The following is a 20501-nucleotide window of genomic DNA, read 5'->3' on the forward strand; positions in this document are numbered from 1 at the left end:
TCTGGTCGGAGGCAAGGCCGCGCCAAAGGTGGGCGGGAATCACCTCACCCAAGAGACGACGAAAAAACAAGCGGGCGGCCAACCGCAACCTAAAAATAAAAAGGCGGGGTTTAAAAAAAAACGGGGGGGGGAAGCAGAGGCTGCGTCGAGTGTGTGGAGGGGGGGTATATCGAGGGGGAAGGGGCCAATCGGAACCGAGAAAGGAAGATTGACTTTTGTGAGGAGCGAGCGACCGCGCGCGCACCTTTCCCAACGTCTCTTGTTTGGTCGGGTGGGTTTTTTTGTGTTTTTTGGTCGCAGCATTGAGCATGCGCGCTGGTGGATGGATGGATGTGCAGCGGGGGGCGAGGAATCACAACAACGCGCGATTACGAAACGGGCGGGCGCCACAGAATTGAGAATAAATTGTTTTATTATTATTATTTTTATTAAAAAACGAAACTGAAGTCTGTCAGCGAAGCCTTCCCACCCCGCCCGCACCTTTCCCTCACACAGCCCTTCCTCAGAGTTTAGGAGCCGCCTCGTAAAAACTCGTGTGAATCGGCGAACCCGCATAACAACACGAGGGTTGGCAATTCCGACAACGCGCGCCTTTGACGGAAGCCCAACACAGGCAAAAATTAAACAGGAGGATCTTTCTCCTCCTCCCCCGCCATGCTGGGGGAAGGTTTTTCCTGTTGAATTCCTGCCTGTAAGGTCGACAGCTTCATGGCATTGTACTTGCCCTTTGGGTATTTTTGCCCCTGTTGTTTTGGACCAGTGTTGTTATTTCACCCTTTATTGATTCTATAGTTTTATAAAGAATCACAGAATAGCAGAGTTGGAAGGGGTCTACAAGGCCATCTAGTCCAACCCCCTGCTCAATGCAGGAATCCACCCTAAAGCATCCCTGACAGATGGTTGTCCAGCTGCCTCTTGAAGGCCTCTAGTGTGGGAGAGCCCACAACCTCCCTAGGTAACTGATTCCATTGTCGTACTGCTCTAACAGTCAGGACGTTTTTCCTGATGTCCAGCTGGAATCTGGCTTCCTGTAACTTGAGCCCGTTATTCCGTGTCCTGCACTATGGGAGGATCGAGAAGAGATCCTGGCCCTCCTCTGTGTGACAACCTTTCAAGTATTTGAAGACTGCTATCATGTCTCCCCTCAATCTTCTCTTCTCCAGGCTAAACATGCCCAGTTCTTCCAGTCTCTCTTCATAGGACTTTTGTTTCCAGACCCCTGATCATCCTGGTTGCCCTCTGAACACGCTCCAGCTTGTCTGCATCCTTCTTGAATTGTGGAGCCCAGAACAACGATGTTCAGTAGAAGACAACAAATTGATACAAAATATAAGATAAAAGTTTGCCCATAACTATCTTTTTTTAATTGGGGGGATGGGACAATTGCAGAATAATTGTTTATGGAACAAATTAATTCAGTAACAAAAAATAATTAAAGGTGTTTTTGTTCATATGTTGTTGGGAAATATATGTAAAACAAAATACATAACACACTGTATTAGTAACATTACCATTAAAAAATAGGGGAATATTTCTTTAAACAAAAAACCGAAATTATAAAAGCATTTATAGAGGGGGAAATTGAAAAAAAAATGCACAAGACACCATGGCTCTTCCTAAGTATATTCTTATGTACACTCAGCATAACAGATGGACTCCAGACAATGAAAACTTATGCCATAATATTGTTAAGGTTTTAAAGGTGCAGTCCTATGGTTCCTGGTGGCACCGTACAATTTTTCGGATTTCCCCTCCTCCTGAAGGTATCCATACTGCTAAGATGTCAAGAGAGGGACTCCAAAATTCAGCCTTGCAGACATCATGGCCGCAACACCTGGCCAAATAAAGATACTGTGGCCGTAGCTAGACCTAAGGTTTATCCCAGGATCATCCCGGGTTCGTCCCTGCCTGAGCGCTGGATGCCCTATGTGGCACTTAGATGAACAGGTTTGACCCCAGGACAATCCTGGCATAAACCTTAGGTCTAGCTATGGCCTGAGAAAAGAAGGGAGAAACAGGTTCTCAGGATGCAAAGGATGTATTGATGGAAAGCCCAAAGCATTTCAGCCTGTGTCTTTTCAAAAGGTTTTCACGGGGTTGTAAGAAGAAGTCTGCAGAACACAGGGCTGCATCATCTGATACTTGTTGACAACTGGCTGAAATGCTTTGGGCTTTGTATCGATAAATCCTTTGCATCCTGAGAACCTGTTTCTCCCTTCTTTTCACCTGACTGGGGCCACAGCTAGACCTCAGGTTTATCCTGGGATCATCCAGGGTTCACCTCTGCCTGAGCACTGGATCCCCTGTGTGTCACCTAGATGAACAGGTTTGACCCCTGGACGATCCAGGGATAAACCTTAGGTCTAGCTATGGCCTTGGATGCTTTTCTACTTTGGTTTTGGGGTTTTCAAATAAAGGTATTGCCCAATCCTGTCTAAAAGAGAGAACATTTAAACCAGCTCACAATACGATACAACTTATTGACCAATGCCATATAGCACTGTCAGGAATCACAAGGAGAAGGAAAGACCCAATGGGGTGTTTAAAATCTGAACCACACGCGCGCCTTGGGCATCATCAGAGGAAAAAAAGAGGCAATTGCGCTGTCTCCGTTGGTTGTATGATGATTGATTGAACCCAGTGAGCGATCTCTTCATCGCTGCTAGAGGGCAGTCATGTGGCATGATGGGAATGACTGGAGAGGAAACATAATGATAGCGGCTTTGACAGAAGACAAAATAAAAACTCAAATTATGACAAGCCAAGGGATTCAGTGAACCATTTTTAGGATTTTAAAAGCAGCGAAACAAACTTATACTGATGCTCAGCCGTCCAGTAGCACCCTTAGGTTACTGCCACTTTGACACAACTTGCTGGCACAAGGATTAAAATGCCAGCCTGCAAGATTAAATTTCAATCACAGTGGGCTACTATGTAAACAAGCAGAGTCAAAGCCAGGTCTGTCACCAGAAATATTTGGAGAGGATCAGGGGTGGGGATCCTTGCAGAATAGCTAGAATATAAATTGTATCTGACAAAGTGTGTTTAGACGCTTATGACCCTGCTCGGACAACGCACTTAGCCATGGTGGTTAAGCACTTTGAGCTAAACGTTATGGTTAAGAATGGCATGTGAACCATTCCTAACCATGGGGGTGACATAATCATGGTTTAAACACTCGCTAACCATTTGCTGCAAAAGGGTGAGCAGCCTAATCATGGCTTAGCATGTTGTCTGAACAGGACCTAAGCATAAATTTGTTAGGCCACAGCTAGACCTAAGGTTTATCCTGGGATCATCCAGGGTTCGCCCCTGCCTGAGCACTGGATCCCCTGTGTGTCACCTAGATGAACAGGTTTGTCCCCTGGACGATCCAGGGATAAACCTTAGGTCTAGCTATGGCCTTAGTCTTAAAGATGCAACAAGACTCTTCATTGTTTTGATGCAACAGCCTAAAATGGTTCTCCCTCTGTGGGGGGGGGGGGGGCGACGACAAAAATACAGATAACCTAATATGTTTAAAAGTTATTTCAAAGTTATATGCATAGAATAAAATGCAAACAAAAGTAGTTGTGTAAAATTCCAAAACCCCATGTTCGTGTAATAGCTTTATTAGGCCATCCAAAAGATCATCAGAAATTATACTGGGCAGTATATTGGGCAATATGATTCTAGCTCTAACATAAATTACATTGGAGTCACATAAATAACTTCTAATGCCAATAACTAGTGTAACACATGCTTGGCACAACAGATTTTGCTGGAAAAACCATTGCACCAGCAAGCACTATTTGCAACTCTGAACATGCAAACAGTAGCCACCATCTAGTCAGATTTTCTCCTCTGCTAATCACCCCCACTACACACACACACACCTGCTTTTTATGACATCTTGCCTGATAAAGAGATCTGGAGATCTTGAAATCTTGTACATTTTTTTTTTTGTGGCCATCTTTGGGTTAGCGTAATAAATATAATGTAATTTTATACCATTTAAAATTGGGGGTCCAATGCTTATCTCAGATCCTTCACACATGTTGGCTAAAAGACAGGAAGGCGAGAGTAGGTTTACTTCTTAAGCAAATCATTTTTATACCAGGCTGTAGGACAGCATTGTCAAAAAAGTGAATTCTCTCCACCTCACTCAGAAAAAGTTTCTATTGGTCTTTGAACTTTGCAGAGTTCAATCCATGGCAGCTTTCAAAGATGTCACCATCTTGATAAGATGAACACACTTTGTCTCCAACAAAGCATTGGACAAATAAGGCTATTGTGTTCTCAAGGGAGCAGTTTTGTGTGCTATTTTTTTATTTGTATGAAATGCACAAACCATGCTGGGATGGGCAGGTTAGAAAAGAAAAGGCCTAGTGGGATATGTCAAGTGGAATTTGACTCATGCTGCCAGATCAGTGCATGTTTACTTGGAAATAAAGCCCACACAGTGTGTTCAATATATGTAGGAGTCAAATCTTTGGTCCATCTGGCCTAGTATTGTCGACACTGACTGGCAGTGGCTCACCAGGGTTCAAGGCAGGATTGAACCCGAGACCTTCTGCATGTGCTCTACTACTGAGCTACAGCCTCTCCCTAAAATACAACTTGCTCTAGGACAGTGGTCTTCAACTGGTCCAGACTCAAGACCCGCCTCGGACTCCCAACCTGCAATATAGGATCCACTTTCACAATTTTGCAATTGGACGACATGGTGACAAACAGCTTTGCTGCAACTCATCTGGACTGATCTCACAACCCACTTTTGGGTTGAGACCCACCAGTTGAAGACCACTGTATAATAGTGCTCTCTAGGTGTTTGGTCTACAAAACCCATCAGCCACAGCCAATAGAAGGAATTATGTGCGTTGTAGTCCAAACCATCTGGAAGGTTTCCGGTTTCCTTCCCCACCTACATGCACGGTGCTTTAAACCTGGGAGGCATTCAAATTTATTTATTTATTTATTACATTTTTAAACCTCCCAATAAGCAAAGTCCTGTGGCCGGTGCACAAATTAAAAGTCATAAAATACAAAGTAGCAATAAAACAATGACAATAAAACAGGTCAGATAAAAGCAAGATAAAACCAACAACAACACGTTATAAACAAAAAAGTAAAAAAGGAATAAATGCATCACTAGCAGCTCTTAAAATTCCTGGGGAAATAAAAAGATCTTCACCTGGTGTCGAAAAGACTCAGGTGAACATCTCTGGAGAGGGCATTCCAGATGGGGGGCCACCACTGAAAAGGCCCTCTCTTGTAGCCACCATCCTCGCCTCATTTTACAGATGAAGGATCTCAAATTATGACCTTAGGGTCTGGGTAGGTATATATGGGAGGAGACGCGCCTCCAGGTAATCTCCAAGCCATCCCCAACCTGGTGCACTCCAGATATTTTGGACTGCAGCTCTAGCCAGGATGGCAGATGGACAAGAATTCTGAGCATTGTAGTCCAAAACTTCTGGAAAGCACCAGGCTAGGTAGGGCTGCTTTAGGGCTTTATGGGCTAAATCTAGAACGTTGAATTCAGCCAGGAATCAGACTGGCAGCCAGTGCAGATGGCGAAACATCAGTCCATCCCCATTAACGATCTATCCACCCTGTTTCAGGCTAGCTGAAGTTTCTGGGCTATTTTCAAAGGCAGCCTCTCATATAAAACCCATTGCAATAATCCAAACAGGAGGCTACTCATAGGTGTGCCGGGTGTACCCAGGCACACCCTAATGCCTCAAGCAATAATAACTGAATTGAGGGGGGCATTGAGTAGGGATCCAAAGGGGGATCCAAATGCAGTGAGGGCTGCCCACCGGCTGCTCTGCTGCCACGCCAAAGAACCGCTGCCTCCAAAAGAACACCATTGCTCCTGACAGCAGGGACGAAAAGGAATCGCTCTGCTGGGAGCCGCACTGCTGGGAATAGGTTTAATAAATACATGAATAAAAATAATGCCCTTTATGATTGAGTATTCAATCAATTTTTACCTTTTAAAATTATCCCTGGGTGCACAGCCTAATGCAATGTGCTGCACACGCCTAGAAGCTACTAGAACAGCATCACAAGGCTAGTTCTGTCCACTTGCAACCAGAAGCGGTATTCCCCAGAATTTTCCCTTCTCGGTCAACTACCTCATTTTGTGCGTCAAGCAGGACCTGCAAGAAAATGTTGCGGCATGAATGTTGCTCTTCAGGATTCCAGTCACTCCATTCTATTTCCCCTCCCTGTGGTTTTCCAGTCCCTCAAACCCTTAGGTTCCCCCCCTAAAAGTTTTATTTTGGAGGGGGAGTACTTCTGCAAACCTTGGGGTTCCCCCAAACTGGCTAATATTTCCCTCTTGTGGGGGGGGCCTACCATTTTTACTACATAAGGAATGGTACTCAGCCTTAAAATGATGATGGGTAAATAGGCTCTTAATTATTAGTGTACAGCACTCCGAGATAGAAGCCGTTCTCCAGTTGGTATGAATGTTCATGGAAATGGCAGCCTAATTGCCAGCCTTTCAGGAGATCTCCAAGGAAGACATCAATAACAATAGAAATTAAACCCCACAAAACTAAAACAAGCATTTTAATTCGGGGTAAAAATCTTCCTTGGTGTAGTGTATACTACAAATTGCGGGAACCCACACTTTTTGGCCAGCCATGAGGAAGTCCTATGAGCGATGAAAGAGCTGCTAACATTGGCAAATTCTTTTAAACCCACACAAAGTGTCCGCCTTCATACATTTATTTCCTTCTTGTTTTCTGCTGATGTGTTTTCCAGGGGATTCGTTTCACCATGTTAGTCTTCTTGTGGTTCCTCTTTAGAAATATTCCTCTGTGGCCAGATTATCTTTATTTGTTTATTTGCTTGCTTGTTTGAGATGTGACTCAGTTTTTCCATCCCTCTCCGATTCCTTATTTTTCTAACCCTGAATCAATGCAGAAGAAAGAAAGAACTGGGTGAAATTATTATCTAGCACATGAATAATAATCTCACCTCTGCTGGACCAATCCAGGGCTTAAATAGGATGCACAAGAGGCACACAGCAGCAGTACCAGGGGACTAGATGACCATCAACATCCCTTCCAACTCTTTTTATTCTGCATCTTGTGGCAGAGAGTTCCATAAGTGAAATACAGATGTTGTGAAGAAAGTGACATTGGGTTTCTCTAAACAAGCGATTTATAGATAGCATGCTCATTATTGGCCACTCACAGAAGTTTGTGGATCAACAGCCAGGACATCTACTGTGATCCGCCCCCACCCTTATCCCATTTTTAGATAAGCTGGCTGGGGGGACTTAATGGTGCAAAATTGGCAGTATGTAAAGCTGGCATTGTGCTATGAACTTGCCAAGGAAGGACTTTCTGTGTCTGTGATTGAAGGGAGAAGAGGGTAAAATGGCTCCCTGCAACAAAGGGAGGTAGATCTGATCCCCCACCCCACCAAGAGCACCCCTTGAAGTTAAATAAGGTCCTCTATGATTGAGCATTCAATAAATGTCTGCCTTTAAAAAAAAACCTTAATGAAACGTGCTGCTCCAAATATTGCACTAAAACCACGTTCCGATACCTGTTCCAGGCCATAGTCCGTATTGTGCACAGTGGGCCGGAACGGCAGCTTCCAAATGAGGTAAGTCAACCAAACTCACCAGACACATATTACTACGTGGGATACTTTAGGGTGGATTCCTGCATTGAGCAGGGGGTTGGACTCGATGGCCTTGTAGGCCCCTTCCAACTCTATGATTTAAAAAGCTCAAAATAATGCACTAAAACCACGTTCTGATACCCGTTCCAGGCCATAGTCCGGATTGGGCAAAACAGGCCAGAATGGCAGCTTCCAAATGAGGTAAGTCAACCAAACTCACCAGACACACATTACTAGGTGAGCCTGATATAATTAGCTCCAAATATTGCACTGAAACCACGTTCCGATACCCGTTCCGGGTCTGCAGTAATCTTTGCGCCCAGAAATACAAAGTCTGTCACTGCCTCCACGTTTTCTCCCTCTATTTGCTCAGTTATCATATAGACCACTTTAATTTGAGGATGGCTGCAGTTTGCTCTTCCATCCACTAGGGGTGATCAAAGGTTTGCCGGTTTCGAAAAAGATAGGGTGTCCCCTTCTTGTTTCAGAACAAGGAGGCACCATTACCTGTGAGCAGAAATTCAGTGGGAGCAAATATTGCCTCCTTCATCGCCCTCAGCGGGAATAGTGGAACAGACTTTCTATACCATGAGTAAGTTTGAGCAATATTTAGAGCTTATTGTATCAGGTTCACCTGGTAATATGTGTCTGGTGTGTTTGGTTGACTTACCTCACTTGGAAGTTGCCGTTCTGGTCCATTTTGCGCCATGTAGACTATGGCCTGGAACGGGTATCGGAACGTGGTTTCAGTGCAATACTTGGAGCTTTTAATATCTGTCCCACCTAGTAATGTGTGTCTGGTGAGTTTGGTTGACTTACCTCACTTGGAAGGTGCCGTTCCGCCCCATTTTGCGCCATGTAGACTATGGCCTGGAACAGGTATCGGAACGTGGTTTTAGTGCAATATTTGGAGCTTTTCATATCTGTCTCCCCTAGTAATGTGTGTCTGGTGAATTTGGTTGAATTACCTCACTTGGAGCTGCTGTTCTGGCCCATTTTGTCCAATACAGACTGTGTCCCAGAATGGGTATCGGAATGTGGTTTCAGTGCAATATTTGGAGCTTCTCATATCTGTCCCACCTAATAATGTGTGTTTGGTTGAATTACCTCACTTGGAAGCTGCTGTTCCGGCCCATTTTGCCCGATACGGACATTGGCCCCTAATGGGTATTTGAGCTTGGTTTTAGTGCTTTCTCAGTTCCTTTATTGTATGTAGCCAATGGCCATTACAATGTAACAGAACAGGTATCGGAACGTGGTTTTGTAGCTTATTCCATCTGTCCCACCTAGTAAAGTGTGTCTGGCGAGTTTGGTTGAATTACCTCACTTGGAAGCTGCCTTTCCGGCCCGTTTTGCCCAATACGGACTATGGCCCGGAACGGGTATCGGAACGTGGTTTCAGTGCAATATTTGGAGCTTTTCATATCTGACTACCCTAGTAATGTGTGTCTGGTAAGTTTGGTTGAATTATCTCACTTGGAAGCTGCTGTTCCGGCCCATTTTGCCCAATACGGACTATGGCCTGGAACGGGTATCAGAATGTGGTTTCAGTGCAATATTTGGAGCTTCTCATATCTGTCCCACCTAATAATGTGTGTTTGGTTGAATTACCTCACTTGGAAGCTGCTGTTCCCGCCCATTTTGCCCGATACGGACATTGGCCCCTAATGGGTATTTGAGCTTGGTTTTAGTGCTTTCTCAGTTCCTTTATTGTATGTAGCCAATGGCCATTACAATGTAACAGAACAGGTATCGGAACGTGGTTTTTGAAGCTTATTCCATCTGTCCCACCTAGTAATGTGTGTCTGGCGAGTTTGGTTGAATTACCTCACTTGGAAGCTGCCTTTCCGGCCCATTTTGCCCAATACAGACTGTGGCCCGGAACGGCTATCGGAACATGGTTTTGGTACAATATTTGGAGCTTTTCATATCTGTCTCCCCTAGTAATGTGTGTCTGGTAAGTTTGGTTGAATTACCTCACTTGGAAGCTGCCTTTCCGGCCCATTTTGCCCAATACGGACTATGGCCTGGAACGGGTATCGGAACGTAGTTTTAGTGCAATATTTGGAGCTTTTCATATCTGTCTCCCCTAGTAATGTGTGTCTGGTGAATTTGGTTGAATTACCTCACTTGGAAGCTGCCGTTCCGGCCCATTTTGCCCAATACGGACTATGGCCTGGAACGGGTATCGGAACGTAGTTTTAGTGCAATATTTGGAGCTTTTCATATCTGTCTCCCCTAGTAATGTGTGTCTGGTGAATTTGGTTGAATTACCTCACTTGGAGCTGCTGTTCTGGCCCATTTTGTCCAATACAGACTGTGTCCCAGAACGGGTATCGGAATGTGGTTTCAGTGCAATATTTGGAGCTTCTCATATCTGTCCCACCTAATAATGTGTGTTTGGTTGAATTACCAAACTGTAAAAACTCCTGCCTTTTATATACCGCTTTCATACCATTTTCATAGTGTTATATTTTGCTTGGTGTAGATGTGTCCTGGGCCCCAACAGTTATCAGTGCACTTCAGTACCACTATAAAGCAGTAGTGTGGCTCCTGCTTTTTATATACTGCTTTCATACCACTTTCATAGTGCTATATCCTGCTTGGTGTAGATGTGTCCTGGGCCCCAACAGTTGTCGGTGCACTTCAGTACACTATAAGGCAGTCGTGTAGATCCTGCAGTGCACTTCAATATCACTATAAAGAAGTCGTGTGGCTCCTGCCTTTGATATACCACATTCATACCGCTTTCATAGTGGAATATCCTGCTTGGTGTAGATGAACCCATAGAATATGCCGCTTGGCCCTTTCGATGAATCTGGGATTCCTTAAATTTAGATGGCTACAGCTATGGTGCCTTAAGCAGATGCTTATATTGCTTAATGGTGAATCCAGGGCTGCCTGCCTGCCTGCCTGCCTCCCTGAGGACCAGGCGCTTGCGCGCATCCTGAGCTGGGCGCAGGCGAGCGGGGGCTCCGTTCCAGCCCCGCTCTCCCTGGGCGCTCATGCCCGCCCGACTTTCTTCCGAGGCCCGCCCAGGCTGCAGCTCCGTCCCGCCCCGCTTGCCAGCGGACTGAGGCTCCGTCGGGCGCTGGGCGGGGCGCGGGGACGAAGATGCCCGGCCCAGCCCAGCCCCGCCCAGCCCGGATCTCTCCCCTTCTCGCTCCTCCACTCAGTCCTGCCCGGCTCACTTGCGATCTCCTGGAGCGCCCTTTGCTTGTCCCACTGCCGCATCGCCAGGTAGGAGCCCCCGAGTAGGCCATGGGGGCGAGGGGGGAGGGGGAGGAGTCCCCGGGGTGGGGTGGGGTGGGGGGACCGCAGCGCGTCCGCGTCTAGTTTGGAGGCGATCGGGGACACCGGTCCCTCCCCAGCTCCCAACTTCTGCGCACCCCCCACCCCCACCAGCAGCCGGACTGGTTTGGAAGATGTTGCGGAGGGCGGGGCGGGGGCGACGTGTGGGCGGAGGGGACAGATCCTGCTCCTTTGGAGGTCCAGGATCCAGTCGGATGGCAACTCCAGGAAAGAAATCAGAAAATAAAGGGTGTGGGGTGGGAGCTTGAGAAATCAATCAGTGTGTGTCTAGCTTGGGGGGGGGGAGGAAGAAGGAGCATGGAAGCAATTGGGGGGGGCATGATCCTCCCCCCTCTAACAGTCTAAGAAGAGGGCGATCCCTGGGCGTTGCAGATCTACACCAAGCAGGATATGACACTTTGAAAACGGTTTGAAACCTGTATATGCCGTGTGTCCTGCGCCCCAACAGTTGTCGCTACTGTTATAAACCGTTTTAAAGCAGCAGTGTAGATCCTGTAGCGCTTTCCTGGTCCGGCTTTGCTCCGTCACAAGCCAGGTGATCTGTCCGCCCATCGCACGCAACTCCCGCTTGGCTGATGGGAGCCTGTGGCAGTTTCTGTGGAAGGAGTGATGCAAAGCCAACAGCTGCCAGTGAGATTTTTGAACCTGCAGGGTAGACCTCGGTTCTTGTGCGTGTCCTGAGAGTCATTGGTTTTCAGCTGCTGGCTCAATCGGGACCCACAAGCGTGGGTGGTGAACCTGCTGAAAGATGGGTCTCACCCCTTGCATCAGCGTGATTCTTTCCTTCCTTCTCCTCCACTAGGCTTCCTGCCTTCCTTTTCTCTTTTCTATCATTCCTTTTCTTCTCATTCTCTCTCTCTTTTTCCCCTTTCTTGTCTTTTCCCTTCTTTCCGTAAGAAAAGGGGTGCACGAGAAAACAGGATGGCCCCATCTGAAGGCAGAGTTCACTGCCTTGACAATAATTTGATTGAAAGGCAGGATTTAAAAAAACAGCAACCTGAAAACAAAGATTCAATAAGTACATAAAACGCTTGAGCGGAAGAATGCGTTTGTTAGGGATGTCACTTGAAACTGGCAAACTTAGTCCTGGCGTGTGTTTTAGCTGATTAATCTGCATATGAGAACAAAATAGATTTTTAAAAAGCAAGCATGCGATCCCCAAAGGATACTTTTGCTGTTGTTTTTCGATGATACATGCATGTGCCTCTTCTTAGATGAGCCCACTTACCTGCACATGCGACATCATGATCTATGTGCTTGTTACAGCCAGCATCTTCTCTGAAGAAGCCTTCCCGTCCAAGTGAGAGAAAAGACGAGAAGGCCTCTTCTCAGATGATACTTAAGTTAAAAAGGAATTTGAAATAATCGTTGGGGGGGAGTGTAAAACTGCTCACTGATCAATCATTGAGTGCCTTCAGTGTTTTTCATAGAATCATAGAATAGTAGAGTTGGAAGGGACCTGTAATGCCATTGAGTCCAACCCCCTGCTCAATGCAGGAATCCACCTTAAAGCATCCCTGACAGACGGCTGTCCAGCTGCCTCTTGAAGGCCTCTAGTGTGGGAGAGCCCACAACCTCTCTAGGTAACTGGTTCCATTGTCGTACTGCTCTAATAGTCAGGAAGTTTTTCCTGATGGCCAGCCAGAATCTGGCTTCCTGTAACTTGAGCCCTTTAATCGATTGATTAGCTGATAAATTAGCTAAGATGTGGTAGCCCTTTATTTTAGAAGGCCTGGCTTTTTCATCCCTGAACAATGAACTTCATCTTCAGAACATCTTTCTTCTATACAACTGGGGGTGGGGCGGAGGGAAACAGAGGGTTGGATCCAAATTTAGACATGCTTAGACTAGGCTCATTGAAATCAATGGGACAAGTAGGCCATGAGTAACTAAGTCTCATTAACTTCAGTGGTTCCGCTCAAAGCATGACTAAGTCTGGATCCAATCCAGAAGTCCTGCCCTCTTTCCATCTGGCCATTTAAAAGAGAAAGTTAGAAAATGAGTATACAAGGGATTTGTTATTTGGTTTGCTTGTTTTTTAAAAACCAAATTGTGTCACATTTTGCAGTTTGGGATGAAAGGTGAACCTTGGATCTGAAAAGATTGAAAACTACTGCCATAGATTTGTAGGATTAAGCTCTAACTGCCTACTCTTAGACAAGTTGACTTGGAAGTAAGTCCCACTGATTTAAGTAGTACTTAATCCTCAGTAAATGTCGGTAGGACAGCTGTGTGCAGCTTCATCCTGTGGCCAGTACAAGATGTCCACATCTGGGCATAGGGCATGCCAGCACACAGTGCCAAACTGCCTACAATCAAGATCTTGGTCTCTCTTTCCCAAAATTGTATTGGAGTCACTTCCTGAGCAGTGGTAAAATCAGCAGCAGGCTTGGAATTTCTCACCTCCCAAAAACAACAATAACTGAGCCACCAGAAATGGCTGAAAATACATCTTAATCTTTCCTTGTGTCCTTCCACCATAAAAGCTGCTCTATGGATCCCTAAGGATCAATAGGAATTTTCTAAACTCATCAAAGTAGGGTTGTTGTGTTTTTTGGAGGGTGTGTGTGTTGAATCTAAAGTAGCAAGACTTTGAAAAATTCTACCTTAAGTCCAGAATGATTATTTTTTTTAAAAAAAGTTAAGTCGAAAGCTAAAACTTTAAGGAAGGAAGGCTTCCTTAATCAATTTGCACAAGTCATTTGCCTTGGAGTGAAATCTATATCATATAGTCATGCAAAATGTTTCCTTTGAGTCTGCCCCAGGACATTGTGCTTGCTAACTTGGACTCCATGGCCTTGTAGGCCTCTTCCAACTCTACTATTCTATGATTCTGTGAAATAGCAACTGCTTTCAAACTCACGTCGCCACTTTTCGGATTGGCTCTGCTCCTGTGCTTTTACTGCAGTCTCCCATACCGAAACCTAGCGCGAGACATAAAGATAACCAGTCTGAACCAGCTGATGGCCCTGTGCCCATGGAAGGAGGCTTCTGTGCATATATTTCTTCCCAGATAAGGAACTGCATGTCCAACTGGGTCCTGCTGGCAGGATTTCTATTCTTGAAGCAGCTGCCAGATTGCACAGGCAGAGTTGCTCTCCAAAAAGCAGTAATAGCACTCGTCAGCTTGCTTGGGAGGGGGGTGGATTTAGTCTTCTCCCCCTCCCCATTCCTGTTCCCTACACTGCGACTGCTGCTTGTTTAAAGGGACTCCATGCATGCACTATTAGATCCGCCCGTGACAGGAACAGCCTTGTTTGCTAAGCTTCTGCATGTCAGACTACTGTTGCATGTACTGGGAATTAAAACAAGCCATCGTGGCTTATTTAAGCCTCGGTAGATTGATTGTGCAGACTGGCCTCTATCTTACCTCCCTAATATAGGGAGAACCACGTGTCCTGCCTTGAGGAACATTTATACAGGGTGTAAATGTAATAAATGTCATGATCTTGCAAGAGAGCAGGGAAGGAATGTGGTATTGGTTGCATTTGTTGATTTATTTATTTGATTTATTTATTTATTGCATTTATATACCACCCCATAGCCGAAGCTCTCTGGGCGGTTTACAAAAGTTAAAAACAGTAAACATTAAAAACAAATATACAAAGTTTTAAAACATAAAAAGCATAAAAACAACAGTATCTGTATAAAAACAGGTATTCTGGGGTCCGTTAAAAACAAACAAACTCAGCATATGTTGTTAAATGCTGTTAAATGTTCTGAGATTTGCAGCATCTTAAAGTCTGATACATTTATTATGGCATAAGGTTTTGTGGAACAGTGTCTCCTTCCTCAGATGACATAGAATGTCATTCTGTTATGGCAGATTTATAGGGATAGAATGTTTTGGACTACAACTACCATCAGTCCCAGCCAGCATGGCCAATAGTAAGGGATTATGGAAGTTGTAGTCCAAAATATTTTTGTGAACCGCCCAGGGAGCTTCGGCTATTGGGTGGTATAAAAATGTAATAAATAAATAAATAAATAATAAATAAATAAAAATATATGGACTACTTTTGGGTTGCAGAATCGGTGGGGTTAGTAAGCAGTGAAGTCAGTAAAAAATGAAATGTAAGCAAGATATCGAAAATTACATTTATTTATTTATTTACAAGATGTTTAAACCACTCTACATCCAATAAAATTTAGTGAGCAGTAAACAATAAAAAGGAAGGGGGGAGGATCAAAATACAGAGTTAAAATCTTTAAAATCAAATTATTCTGATAAAGGCTTGGCTGGTTAGTTGAGGAAGGTTTGATTAAATTAAAGTTATTTCAGCAGGCTCCATTAAAGCTTAGATGTATGCAAAATAATTACAGAGACTATTCACAATGATGAGTATCCTGGCAAGGACTGGTTAATTAACCCCTGTGGCGCGATAAATACCTCTGATTTTTATTCATGTCGCAAGAAGCTTGCCAGGTGCATCTGACGATATGTATGGAACTGGTAAAATCTCAAAAGCGAAAGGGGCTGGCGCCTGGGATTTCCTGTGGCCATAGGGGTAGCACGTTGGTGCCTTGATCTACTCCTTACCGGCTCCCATGACTAAGAAGGAGCATAATAAATTATGAGCAATACTAAAAAAGAGAGAGAAGAAAACAAGAAAAACAGAATAATGAAGGAACAGGGCAGTGGTGTTGTAAGGACATACATAACAGAGGAGCTCACATTGTCTAAGGAGATTCCTATTCTCCAGAGAGTCAGACAGAGGCCATGGCTAGACCAGGCCTATATAGAATCATAGAATAGCAGAGTTGGAAGGTGCCTACAAGGCCATCGAGTCCAACCCCCTGCTCAATGCAGGAATCCAGTTAAAGCATCACCGACAGATGGTTGTCCAGGTGCCTCTTGAAGGCCTCTAGTGTGGGAGAGCCCACAACCTCCCTAGGTAACTGATTCCATTGTCGCACTGCTCTAACAGTCAGGAAGTTTTTCCTGATGTCCAGCCGGAATCTGGCTTCCTTTAACTTGAACCCGTTATTCCGTGTCCTGCACTCTGGGAGGATCGAGAAGAGATCCTGGCCCTCCTCTGTGTGACAACCTTTTAAGTATTTGAAGAGTGCTATCATGTCTCCCCTCAATCTTCTCTTCTCCAGGCATCCCTGTGCATCTACATGACACACAGGATGACCCCTCCATTTGCCTGGGATAAACCTTAGGTCTAGCTAAGGCTAGAGTCTTTCAGAGCTCTACCTGGAAATGGAAATTGGGCAGGTGCTTTACCACTGAGCAACGGCCCTTTCCCACTCCTAAGCACTTTATCTTGCTTTTGATTGGACAAAACAGGTAAATGAACCAGGCACGATGACCCTGCCCACCTTGCCTTTCGTACAATTCACCTGACGCACAATGCACCAGGAGTTTGTATTCAAAGCGGATTTACAAGTCTGATCCCGAAGTCTGCTGTGCAAGGCATTTAAGCAGGCAGGAGTAGGTGGCAAAGATTTCTCCAACAATGCAAGGCTGTGTGTCATGGAGTTGCATGGGTGGAGCAGGACTGTATCCGTGTCAGCTGTCTGGGCACCCCCCCTACACACACACACACACACACACACACACACACACACACACAAACACACACACACATTCTTGCTTCTTACACTGGTACAATGTTGCAACCACAGAACACCAGTGTTAGCTTTCGAACAATCGCAGTTCTGCAGTCCATTGCCCAAATAGACACAGAACATTGACTAGGAATAAGATACTGTTGAGTTATGTCCACCAGCGCAACAGTTGAGAACGTTCTGTACAAACACTTACAGGTTTGTACCGCTAAGTCCTCATGATCACTTCCACCTGAGTATTTGGTCCAAATGTCCAAAAACATCATAGGTGGCCATCCGTCTTCCCCTTGAATGTCTGCAAGGCCTATTCCCTGGCAGTCTTCCAAATGAGCAGGTGGGTGTGGGCAGCTTTTCTGCCACAGCTGTGAATTTGATCTGGTGAAATCCCCAAGAAGAGGAAAGACCGAGAGAATGTGAGTCATCCTTGCTTGTAATACACCCACCTACTTTGTGGTCTGTAACAAGAAGGGGTTCCTGAATGATCACCGGTTCTTACTAGAGAAGAAAGGAAGTTTGAGCTTGTAGGAGCTGGGTCTGCCCTGTTTGAAAACAATCGAAAGATTAACTAGCTGCCACACCCGGTTGAGCTCTCTTCTACTTGGAGGTTCTTCTCCCTTGCAGTTTCACCCCTGGCAGTCCTGAGAAAATTCTTTCAGAATCCTGAAAAACTCCCCAAAGAGGGAGCTCAACTACACATCCATAGGGACGGAGCCACCACTGAAAAGGCCCTTCCTCTTGTACCTGGCCTACCTAATAGATCTTAATGTCGGGCATGTAGGCAGGCCCTCCATAACTGATCTCAGGACTTGGGCAGGTTCATATAGGTTTAGGCAGTCTTTCAGATAACTGTCCCAAACTACTTAGGGCTTTAAAGGTAACTGCAGGCACTTTGGCTCATCCATCCCATTCCTATTCAATGACCTGAGGCAGTCTTTTGGGGGAAGAAATAGCTGTGTTGTAACGTGCAGCCTGGCTCTCAGAGACAGAGGGCATGTCTACACCTCCCGGCGTTCCGGGAGGAAGGGGGGAGGATCTCGCGATATGCTGATCGCAAGATCTCCCCCTGCGTTCACATGTGGCGTGCAATGTCCAGGGAGGAAGGAGGACGTCACGCCTGTAAAAGACAGGACCTGGAGTGCACTGATGGGCATGGAACACTTAAAGACCTCCGTGCCCTGTCTGTGCCTGGTTCCCGGCTCTTCGCATTCACTTGCAAGGAGCCAGGACAAAACCAGGATGGCCGCTCACACCTCCCACAGTCTCGGGACGATTCCGAGACCCCAGGAAGAAACGAGAAAAAAAGGGTATGGCAATATCCCGGGGAAATGGAGGGATCATCCCTCCCTGCTCCCGGGATCCCCTCAGCATCATGTGGACGCACAGGGACGATCCCCGGGATATCGCCTCGTGTAGACGTGCCCAGAGTCTCCTGAGATGGGACGTAACTCCATAGTAAGCGTGCTTCCCTATTGCAGCCTAAAATGGATCTTCTTCCATCACCGAGTCCATAAGGCTGGGGCTGCAGCAGGGAAGTCCCTGCCTGAAGGACAAGCCAATCTCATCTTCCTTAAATGTTGATTCTGAACACAGCCTCTTAAGGACAGTGCTGCACTGATGGGGAGGGGGGAGGCGGCAGACTGAGGTATGAGGGACCCTGAACAGTTTTCTTTTTATCATGAGTTGCAGGGAGAGAGAAACTGCTCCGAAGGGAGCGATGAGATTGGAAGCGATTACAGTGTACAGCTGGGGACGGCTGGGGAGGCCGTCACCATGGGGACATGGCAAGATGCAATTATTCCAGGGGGTGGGGACAGGCACACCCTCCCAAATAGCAGGCCTGATGGTGGTGGTTCCATTCTTCCAAGCTCTGAGATGCATCGGAGGAATGTTTCGGTTACCGAGCAGCAGAGGGGCATATTGCAATGCATGAGCATAAAAATCCACATTGGATTTCCTTTAGGAATGTTTTGTGGTTTGCAAGATTAAAGGCTGAGGTTGCTGTCTGGTCGGCTATTCCATTCCTCTCATATTTTGTGCTGGCTACAACCTGCTCTCTTCGTCTCCCCAAACAGCTTAAACGCTGACATTCATCTTAGAAAAGTCTTTTAAATGCATGAAATGTATTGTATTTATTTATCGCATTTTTATTCTGCCCATTAGCCGAGGCTCTCTGGCCAGTGCACAATTAAAAACTATAAAATATTTTAAAAAGTCAATATAAAACCAGCTAAGTTAAAATCCAGGGAAAGCCTGTGGGGAAAGGTATGTTTTCAGGAGGCGTTTAAAAGATGTTGCGTTTTCCCACCTCCCAAACTGAATGAGGGAGGGTTTTCTGGAGGGTGGGTGCCACTACAGAGAAGGCCCTACATCGCCATTTTTTGCGGTGGCATTCTGTTCTCTTTGGAATGGTCAGCAGGACCTCCTCTGAGGATCATAACTGTCGTCCGGGTGCATATAAGGGAAGGTGGTCTGTTAGGTGTGCTGGTCCCAAGTTGTTCAGGGCTTGGTGTGACAGGGCAGACTTGTGTGTGAGGAAGGGATTGTGCATGCTCAAGTTGCGGGTCTCGGGGAATAAAACCAGCCACCACACTGAATACTTTCACCATTTCAGAGCCTGCAGAACAGACTCATGCAGCACAGATCCCCTACCTTTCTCTATAAATATACACCGCGGTGCCCTCAGGACAGGATTTTGGGGCACAAGCCCAGGTCCCACTCAGCAGGAAACGTCCCCAATGTAGCAGGGCTGGCTTGCCACATTTTGAAGTAATACACATTACTGTCTATTTATTTTATTTATTGATTAAAACATTTATATCCCGCCCTGTATCACAAGGATATCAAGGTGGCATACTTGCCTTCCGGAGTGTGAAAAAGAAGGTGGAATGCTTCTTCTAAGGTCCCTTAGCTCCCAACCTACATTGCATAAGTATTGTTATAGGTGTCAGTATAGATGAGGCATTCTCTGCTATGTGGTGTGGTGTAGTGGCTAGAGCAGCCTTCCTCAACCTGGGGCGCTCCAGATGTGTTGGACTACAACTCCCAGAATGCCCCAGCTGGCTGGAGCATTGTGGGAGATGCAGTCCAACACATCTGGAGCGCCCCAGGTTGAGGAAGGCTGGGCTAGAGTGTCAGACTGGGAGTCAAGAGATCGGGGTCCTAGTCCCCAGTTGGCCATGGAAACCCACCGGGTGACTTTGGGTCAGTCACAGACTCTCAGCCCAACCTACCTCGCAGGGTTGTTGTTGTGAGGATAACATGGAGAGGAGGAGGATTATGTACACAGCCTTGGGTTCCTTAAGAGGAAAAAAGGTGGGATAAAAATGCAACAACAACAACAACAACAACAATAATAATAATAATAATAATAATAGAAAAGGGTATGTGTTTTCCAGGATGGTGCTTCTCATCTGCAATTTTTAAAAGTACTTGTACTAAAACCAATACGTAAAAAATTAATCAGGGCATACTTTTAGTCAATTAAGGATATAATCCTTTACCCACATACCTATTGAACTCAGAGGTAAATAATAATAATAATAATAATAATAATAATAATAATAATAATAATAATATGTTTGTTTATTTCTTACCCGCCTCTCCCTCTGGATTGAGGCGGGGAACGTTAAATACAATACAATACATAAAACTGGTTAAAAGAACATATAAAACCAATACAATATTAAAATAACAATCGCAACGTCTTAAAATTCTTAGGTTTAAAATTCATCTGGGTAAGCCTGCTGGAAGAGACTAGTTTTTATGGCTGTCTTAAACTCAGAGAGAGCATTAAGCTGACGAATCTCTTCCAGCGGGCCATTCCATAGTCTGGGAGCAGCAGAAGAGAAGGTCCTCTGGGTAATACCTGTCAGCCTAGTTTTGGCTGGCTGAAGGAAGTTCTTCCCAGAGGACCTGAATGTGCAGGGCGGATTGTATGGGAAAAGGCGATCCCACAGATAACCTGGACCTAAATCATAAACACACACACATAC

At 45.5% G+C, this 20501-nt stretch overlaps 1 protein-coding gene across 1 annotated transcript in view; it reads left to right on the forward strand.

The window, feature by feature from the left end:
• The first annotated feature begins 10842 nt into the window (after window positions 1-10842).
• GSN (gelsolin) overlaps window positions 10843-20501 on the forward strand; it is a 56114-nt gene continuing 46455 nt past the window's right edge. The window contains exon 1 of the mRNA XM_063144920.1: window positions 10843-10863. The gene's annotated coding sequence lies outside the window, so the exon portion shown is untranslated. The remainder of the gene's footprint in view (window positions 10864-20501) is intronic.

The sequence above is a fragment of the Elgaria multicarinata genome, chromosome 19 (assembly GCF_023053635.1).
Source record: "Elgaria multicarinata webbii isolate HBS135686 ecotype San Diego chromosome 19, rElgMul1.1.pri, whole genome shotgun sequence".
NCBI lineage: Eukaryota > Metazoa > Chordata > Lepidosauria > Squamata > Anguidae > Elgaria > Elgaria multicarinata.